The sequence below is a fragment of the Carlito syrichta genome, unplaced genomic scaffold (assembly GCF_000164805.1).
Source record: "Carlito syrichta isolate Samal-C Ts95f unplaced genomic scaffold, Tarsius_syrichta-2.0.1 Scaffold307184, whole genome shotgun sequence".
In the NCBI taxonomy this organism is placed as follows: Eukaryota; Metazoa; Chordata; class Mammalia; order Primates; family Tarsiidae; genus Carlito; species Carlito syrichta.
Window position 1 is genome coordinate 425,224 of NW_007251280.1, and position 9,952 is coordinate 435,175.

Consider the following 9,952-nt stretch of genomic DNA (forward strand, 5'->3'; position numbering starts at 1 on the left):
TGGAGTGCAGTGGCATGCTCCTGGCCACTGCACCCTTGACCTGCTGGGCTCCGGTGATCCTTCTGCCTCAGCCTTCCAAGTAGCTGGAACTACAGATGCATGCTACCACTCCTGGCTAATTTTTTTGATTTATTGTAGTGATGAGGTCTCATCAGGTTGCCCAGGCAGGTCTTGAACCCACAGTCTCAGGCAATTCACTCACCTCGGCCTCCCAAAGCATGGGATTACAGGCTGAGCCACCGAGCCCAGCCTATTACAGTACTATTTACAATAGCAAAAACATGGAACCAACAGTACTGCCCATCAAAACTGGACTGAATAAAAAAATGTGGTACATATACATGATGTAATATCACATAGCCATAAAGAAGAACAAAATTATGGACTTCACAGCAACTTGGATGGATTTAGAGTCTATAATACTTAGTGATTATCACAGAAAAAAGGAGTTGAGTACTATATGCTCTCACTCATAAGCAGACCCTGAACATTTACCATTATACTATAAGAAAGGGATTGGCAGTAGCTGAAAACTGCCAGGGAAGTAGTGGGGGGCACACATAACATGAAGACGAGTACCTGATCTCAAACCAATCAAGTAGAGACCAAAGGGAGGCTCAAACTTTACCTGTGTGATCACGACTTGTATGTCTAATCCTGAGTTGTAGCCCACATCTTCAAAATAAAGAAAATGAAAAAAAAAAGAGTTCCTTTTCCCCCTGCCTGTACCCAAATGGCAACTATGGGAGATGATGAATATGTTAATTAGTCTGATTGTGGCAATTATTTTACAATGCATACTCGATATCAAAACATCACATTGCATACTTAAATTTATATGTATGTTTTCATCCTATCAAAAATTGTGATCTTCTTCTATTCATCATTTTGCCCTTCAGTTTCCAACTGAACTTGCATTTTTGCTGACAGTGTAAATGAATATTTTTAAACAAAATGACTTTGATGGTATGATATGCACATGGTACAAGTTTGAAATTATTTATTAGTATATTTGAATTATTCCAAAGTTTATTTTATGAACATTTCCCCAAATATTGAATCTGTTCATCTTGATCTATTTTTTCCCTCTGTATAGGAGCATATGATTATATTATGTAGACAACGGTTACATGGATTTTTAAGACATTTTTACATTTTTCTTTTTTTCATTTGTCTTTATATATTTTTTACTTTATTTTAAAGATGTGAGGTATAATTCAGGATAAGATATATATGTGGATATTGGACTGGTAAGACTTGGGTCTCCTTTTGGTCCCCACTTTGCCTAGTTTGAGATCAGGTACCCTTACTGATGTTGTGTCCCTCCTATACCCACCCTGGCAGTATCCCGCTACTGCCAATTCCTTTCTTACATCATTATGGTATATGTTCAGGGTCCACTTATGAGTGAGAACGTGTGGTACTCAGTTTTTTGTTTCTGTGTTAAATCTCTGAATATTATAGATAGTTTTTGATAAGTGTTTCATTCTTTTAAAGTATAGGTCTACAAACAGCATCCATCAGTTTGTGTTGACTACACACAGAGATTTCTGAACAGCTCCAGCTTTACTGGTGTCATGTTGGTTTGTTTTTGAGACTGTTTATCTGTCTTTGATAGTGTCTATCACCTTGAATAGTTCAGTGATTTGTTGGTACTGGGGCCATTTTGAGGGCTCAGTAGTTTTGAATGTCGTGTTTATTCCATAGACATAGTTTTTGCAGTCTTGAATCAATCTGCCTTAAAACTCCTTTTGTGGAATAAACAAAATCTCATGAACTCTGTTCTGGTGTCCTTTTCCTGTGTGGTTGCCAAGTGTCCCCTGGCCAAAGGTTAAGTGTGCAAGATAACTGCTTGTGAGTTTGGAGTGTTTTTTCCTAATACAGGCTCTTCATTAAAAAAACCCCAAATATATGTATATACATATATATGTGTGTGTGTGTGTATATATATATATACATATATATGTGTGTGTATATATACACATATATATATACACACCCAGATGTTATCTGGGAATCTAATACTTAATGGAAAAACAAAGTTTTAGGTAACATTTACTTTACAAATAAAATTAGAGGACAGATTTCATACCTATTGACTTGGATTCAAATCTTTCTTCTGTAAGTTAATAACAACAGCCAGTATTAGTGATTATCATTCTTGTGTTCCTAGACATTCTTGTCCTTGTCTTCCTTTTCCATCTACTCTTTTTTCACTTCTCATGGAACTATTTTCCCTTGATATGAATGTGGAACGTTTTTGAGAATAGGGTTAGATTTTATAGTATTTATAAAAATCTTACCTCAGTTTTTATGTCTTGTAAAAGCTATCATATACAGTCTGAAACAATTATATTCAATGCAAATATTGGATTTTATTTCCTGAATAAAATTTCAATTTTATGTTGCTGCTTGCAAAAGGGTAGACAAACAAATTCTTAATAATTTGGTAAAGATTTCTAGTTATGTCATAAAATTATAATATTAAACTAAAATATATTAGATTCTTTTCTTCCTTCATAAGGAATATCATCCTATATGCTGACAGAATTCTTTTGTGATTCAAACCTAAGGATGGTTTTCCATTGTAAGTGGTAGAAATTATTTGGTTTTTATTATATATAGTATAAATTTTCTCTGTGCTTCTATGTAAGGAGGTTATGAGGTCAAAGTTCAAGTTCTGCAAGGAAGCTTGCTGAGTGGTACTTTAGACTTGGGTTAGGCAGAAAAATGCTCTGATAAACCATTCCTTTTCTACTCCAAGAAGTGCAACTCTGGGATCACAGTGATGATTGGTTTAAATGCTGGAGTGAAAGCAAGTAAATATTGGGTTTGGCTGTAAATATTCTGGGGACACACATTTATGTTGCTGAGGAGTAGTTTTCCTTTTAAATTAAAAATACCTCATCTCTTACCATAAAATTTTAGCAATTCAACTTGCTTGTCTTACTGACAAAACTTAAACATATACATTTAAACAAGTCCACAGGGCATTTTATCTAGGACTTTGCTACAGAATATAATCGTGATATGTTGGCAAACTCATCCCTTTTAAATGAGTAATCATATCTCAAGTCACTAATACATGTTAGCTATTTGATAGTATGACTAATAATAACAACAATAACAATAATTATAATATTAATAATACTTATGGTTCACTAAGTGCCAGAGACATTTGAGTATTTTATTTGTATGAACTATTTTTTTTCACACAATATGATATAAAGTAATTGAGTTTATAGTAAAAGTAGATATAATGATTTCTATCAACATTCTACTCCACTTTTCTATCATCTGATGCCTGAACTTATGCAAAATTTTCCAAATTTCAATCTGGTCCTTCTACAATTGAATCCATTGAATGTGCTGAAAATTCATCTTTTTTATTTTTAGACAGCAAAATCCTATCATATCTCTCCATTTTTGAACTCTATTCAGTAGCTCCTCAATATGCTAAATATATGCTCAAATTTCTTGTATTTATCTAGCTTCACCTTCCCTCTCTAGCATCATCTCCCTCTATACTCAGCCCTTCCCTGCAAACTAAACATGGAGTCCTGGGATCCATGTTTGCTTCTCTACCTGCTTTTTTTTCTATGTGTTCCTTGCTCCCTCATTCTTTCACCTATTACTGCACATTGTTCAGGGCTCATCATAATTATCAATGACTTTGGGGTTGTTTCTGGATGTTCTCTTATCATTGTGGTCTTACAACACTTTTGAGACTTTTTTTAAAAACTTACATTCTATCTTTCAAAGTGAAATGTAAGGTGTGTGGGAGCAGAAACTGTCCCTACTTTGTTTCTCTGAAAATCCAGCACTGACCTGTGGTTTTTGCCAGATACGTTACAAATATTCTTTGAATTAATGAATGATACTTTCTTAATGTAAGTCATAATTTAATCATTCCTAGTCATTTCCTAATAATTTAAATCTCCCTAGTATTTCTCTTTATTCTGTAATGATAATGAAATTAACACACTTGTGAAGGTATAGAAATATACGAGCTTTTAATGGCAAGTTGTTTTAGTTGATCTTTCATATTTCTCTCACTGTGAGTCAAACATTCTGAATGAAAAATGTAGAGTCATTTCTTCTGGAAATGCAAAACAGACTAAAGAAAACCAACAGAAATATGTTTACCTTCGGTAGGGGCTTGGCAGGTTTACAGTGGAGTCCTCCAACGAAATCAACATTTGGTAATAATGGACGGGGATATTCCAAATCCCAGTAGGTTCGAATGAGCCACATTTCAGCTTTCCTCATTGTTTCGGATAATGTTGTGTGTCTTCCTGAAGGGAAAAAAATATGATGCATGACATAAGAGAATTGTCATGTGGATATACAGGTATTTTCCTGAAAGGAATTGAAATAATATAGCCATACATATAAAGTATCTATGCTTTCATAAAATAATATATGCATATTTGGGTACAGGCATAATTTACTTTTTATGTATTGTATATTTTGCTAATATGTGTATATAAGAAAGACAAAATGTTAAGGGAATTGCGAGAGGAAACCACATCTCTAATGTCACATTGTTTTTTTTTGGGGGGGGGTTGGAGTCTCACTCTGTCGCCCAGACTGGAGTGCAGTGGCCGCTCCCAGCCACTGCAGCCTCGACCTGCTGGGCTCCGGCGATCCTTCCGCCTCAGCCTTCCAAGTAGCCGGAATTACAGACATGTACTACCACATCCGGCTGATTTTTTGATTTATTGTAGAGATGAGGTCTCGCCTGCCCAGGCGGGTCTCGAACCCGCGGGCTCAGGCAATTCACTCACCTCAGCCTCCCAAAGGCACGGGATTACAGGCTGAGCCTCCGAGCCCGACTTTGTCACATTGTTATATTTACAATTATAAATAATTATTAAATAATCCATTACAGTATTAAACTTGCATTTGCATACTCTCTAAACTGCAAACGCATCTTTGAGCTCCACAATCAAATTATCCTACCATACCCATACAAATAGTTTTCTAAGAAGCACTCCATCAAGTTTCTAGACTATATTAAGCTAGTCCCTTGATCCTTGGTTCTCCAAGTGAACTGTTAGTGTTTGAGTGTTTATGGCTTAAATCCTGTATCTACTACTGATTTCAGTTCATGTTAAGATCTTAATAATATTCATGTTTTAAAAAAATATACTTACAAATGGCAGCTGGAAAATTTTCAGAAACTATTGAAATGAGATTTTTGCTTTCTCTTAATTTGGTTCATGTGAAGAGGTATAGTTTAGCACAATACAGATTCACAAACTTGGATGTTCACATTTCAACAAGAATTACTCTTTAAAACAAATAATTTCCAAGCCCTTCATGATGGAATGTAGAAACATTAAGAACTTCAAATTATTTTACCTTTCTGTTTCTTGGATAGATACTTTATATATCTCAAATGAAAATGACTCCTTCAGGCTATATGGAAAAAATACACTAATTTCTTAATAAGGAAACTGAGTTACACAAGGAGAAACAACTTCATCAATGTTGCCATGATAGTTGTGCTAGAATTATGTATACCTGACTTCTTCAAGCTATTCCTTGACGTGTCTTTTGATTTTTTTAAATGAATAAAGTAGGTAACATGGATGTGTGATTATTTAGCAAAATCATAAATACTTTAGTGTGCAGATTTATGACATCCTAGAGTGTCCTGTATGAGTGGCAACCATGGCTCCAACTGATTCTATCAGCTTTTCCATTCTATTTGTGAGATTGATGGATCAACTGTATTTCCATTTCATCGTATCACTTAAAGACATATCACTCCTCTGGTTTTATATTACTACAATCTTAACCTCAAAGGAACAAGAGAGGTAGGAGTTTATAACGATCAGTTGAAAATATGACTTACCTAGTACTTCACTGTAAAACTGATCCCATTTCTTCATATCAACTCTTTGAAACCAAAAGTCAAAATAAAGCACATATATCATATTTTTTATCCTCTCCATGAATGTCATTTGATCACTTAATTCTGACAGAACAACAGGTACATAGGAAGGAGGGAAGATAAGTCCTCCACTATACTTTTCAAATGCATAGCCAGGAGAATAGCGAAGACTGTACACAAAGGGCATTGTAAGAAGCTCAGCCAGCAGCTCACCACAGGGACAGAGCGACATCAAACTTCGACTTGTTGAAAACTATATCTCTACAGAGATTTCTAATATAGTCAGAATATTCCCAAAAGATATCTTGCACTTGTGAAAAATATGACAAAAACGTATATTTTGGAAGATCATATATCCACCTATTGATTAGTTTCACAAAAATACCCTTAAAATGATCTTTAGTTAAAGATGTTGGATAAACTTCAAATTTAATAGTAGAAGTTTTATTGGGATAAACAAGAATGGAAGCTTAAGATGCCAATACAGTTACTTCATGACCTCTCTGGACTAGTTCATCCAAGATTGCTTTCATATTCAACCAATGGCTGTATTCTGTGGGCCACACCAGCACCTTCCCACAACTCCCAGAGCTAAAGTAACAACTCAGCTGGATCAGCAGTAGAACTGAGGTCCACTTCATAGACATTCTGGTGCAGCACGAGGCTTTCTTCTTAGTTGCTCTACTTTTCTGCCATTTCTCATGCTTATATCCAAGGATAAATCAATTGAGCTAAAATATAACTCTTATCTTTTGAAATAAATGCATTATATAAATAGTATAAACCTGTGGATGACAAGGAGAGAAGCAAGAGGTAGATGACCTCCCGTTTACACAGCTATGTTTAATGTCCTATTGTGTTTATAAATGCTACCATCCAGATAATATAGTCTTGCATAGACAAGTCACTGGTCTTATGTGACTTGTCAGCTGAATCAGCATCTTTTGAATATTTTGTTTCAAGGAATTATTTTTTGGGATCTTTGTTGATATATAATTCATATGTAATATGATTTATTAATTTTAGGATAAAATTTAATGTTTTCTGCATATTCACAGCATTGTGCATCCACCACAACTATCAGTTTAATCTTCCTCCTCAAAAATAGTCTGTACGCTTTAGTCTTTATCTCTTTATTTTTAATTTCTGCAGTCACTGTACACCAGGCAACTACTAACCTAATTTGTGTTTATATAGTTTTGCCTATTCTGGACTTAAAAAAAAATAAATGAAATCATACAATATGTGATCCTCTGTGACTGGATTGTTTTACTTAGCATATTGTCTTTTTAAAAAAAATTTAATTTTAAAGACATAGGGTTAGGTATACAAATGTTTATTATGTGGGTACCCTTGTTGATGAGGTGTACTCCCCCTCTACCCTGGCAGTTTTCCTCAACTGCCAATTCCACTCCCCATGCTGGCAGTTTCTCACTACTGCCAATCCCTTTCTTATAATATTATGATAATTGTTTAAGGTCCTCTCATGAGTGAGAACATGTGGTATTCAGTTTTCTATTTTGGTGATAGATCACTGAGTATGATAGATTTCCAAGTTGCTGTGAAGTCCATGTGTTTGTCCTTTATGGATACATAATATTCCATCGTGTATAGCATATTGTCTTAAGGGTTCATTCATAGTACAGCTTATACAAGAACTTTATTTCTTTTTATTGCCATTTAGTATTGCATATTATAAGCATATACATTGTAGTTATTCATTTATCCATTGAACATTATTTTTTTTCAGTCTTCGGTGGTCATAAATAATATTTATTAAATTCATGGAAAAGCTCTGTATGGACTTGTTTTTATTTTTCTTGGGTATGTATCTAGAAGTGGATTTACTGGATCATATGGTAACTGTATTGTAAGCTTTTGAGAAATTGCTAGACTGTTTTTTATAGGGGCTGCATTATTTTCCATTTTCACCACCAATGTATGCTGGTTTTAATTTCTCCACTCCCTTCCCAACATGTATAATATGTCTTTTGATTATAGCCAGTAGGAGTGAAATGTTATCTCGCTATCGTTTACATTTGCTTGATATCTAATGATGTTGATCATTTTTTATGTGCTAGTTAGCAATTATATATTTTCCTTGGAAAAATTTCTATTTAGATCCTTTGTCCATTGTGATTAAATTATTTTTGACTGAGTTATGTTTCTATATATTTTGTTACAACTCTTTATCAGATATACAATATGAATTTGTCACTAATATATTATTTAATTCTGTAGATTGTTTAGTTTCTTAGTGTTTTATTTGAGACTCAAAAGTGTTAATTTTGGCAAAGTCCAATTTATCAATTTTAATTTGGTTGCTTTTACTTTGTTGTCATATCTTATAAATAATTTCCAAATTCAAAATATTAAACCCTGTGTTTTAATTTTAGAATTTTATTATTCTAGCCTTTATATTTAATTTTTGATCTACGTTGTGCTAATTTTTAAATGTTTAAGGTAGGTACCTAACTCAAGCTTTTTGTATGTGCATAATCAGTTTTGCCCCCAACATTTGCTAAACAATTTTTCTTTATTTCATCAAATTGCTTTGTCACCTTTGCCAAAAACCATAAATGTTTGCATATATTTCTATATTCTAAAATCTATTACATTGATGTGTATGTCTATATGTCTGTGCCGTGATTTCTTATTTATTATAGATTTGTATTTTACTTTAAAATCAATATATGTTTAACTTTTTTTTTTTTGAGATATGGGGATCTTACTATGCTATCCAGTATGAACTTGAACTCCTGGGCTCTAATGATTCTCCTGCCTTGGCCTCCCAAGTAGCTGGGACTGCAGGGATATATCACTACATCTGTCTTGTTTTGGTATTTCTAAGTGTTATGAATATCTGTATAAATTTTAGGATCAGTTTTTCTATTTATCTAAAGAAGCAAGATTGGATTTTGATAGGAATTGCATTGAATCTGTCTATTGATTTGGAGAGTTTAGTATGGCCATTATAATACTATTAAGTATTTCAATCCATAATTTTATGCATTTAGACAGTCTTTAATCTCTTTCCACAGTATCTTGTAGATTTCATGGTGCAAGTTGTACATTATTTTTGATAAATTTATTTCTAAGAATTATGTTTATTATGGTACTTCATGTGACTGCTTTAATAGTAATTTTATTTGAATATCATTGCAATTATATCGAATAATTTTTGCTTATTGATCTTGTATTTTGAAAACTTGCTTTATTTCTTTATTGGTCTAATATTTTTCTAGTGGATTCCTAAAGATTTTTTTTATTGTAAGGTCACATCATTTGCCAATAGAGATAGTTTAACACCTTTCTTTCTAATGTGAACTACTCTTATTTTATTTTCTTGCTTGTTTGTCATGGCTAGAACTTCCAATAGAATGTTGAATAAAAATGACAAGAGTTATTCTTATTATTCTTTCTCCTTTATGTATGATGTTAGCTGTGTGTCTTTTTATAGATGCCAAATATCAGTTTGAGGAAGTTCCCTTATATTTCTAGTTTACTGAGTATTTTTATGAAGAAGAATATTGGATTCTCTTTTCTACTTTCCTCTTTTAATTTTTATTTTAAAATTGTGGGGTACAATTCAGGGCTAGGTATACAAATATTCACCATGCAGGTACCCTTATTGATGAGGTGTGCCCCCTCCTTCCCTAGGCAGATAATGACACTGTCAATCCCATCTCCCCACCCCACCCCCTTCCAGTTTCCCACCACTTTCAATCCTTTGCTTATAGTAATATGGTAGTTGTTCAAGGTCCACTTATGAGTGAGAACATGTAATACTCAGCCTTTTGTTTCTGTGAGAGATCACTCAGTATTATAACTCTAATTCCATGCTGCGAAGTTCATGATTTTGTTCTTTATGTCTGCATAATATTCCATTGTGTATATGTACCACATTTTCTTTATCCAGGTCTCTTTGGATGGGCAGCATGGTTGGTTCCATGTTCTTGCTACTGTGAACAATGCTGCGATAAACATACCTGTGCAGGTATCTTTTTCATAGAGTGTCCTGAGTTCTTCAGGGTACATTCCCAGTAGGGGGAT

The 9,952-nt window shown here is 33.8% G+C and overlaps 1 pseudogene; it reads right to left on the reverse strand.

Annotated features, from left to right (window-relative positions):
* LOC103266435 overlaps window positions 1-6,546 on the reverse strand; it is a 66,333-nt pseudogene extending 59,787 nt beyond the window's left edge.
* Between the last annotated feature and the right edge of the window lie 3,406 nt (window positions 6,547-9,952).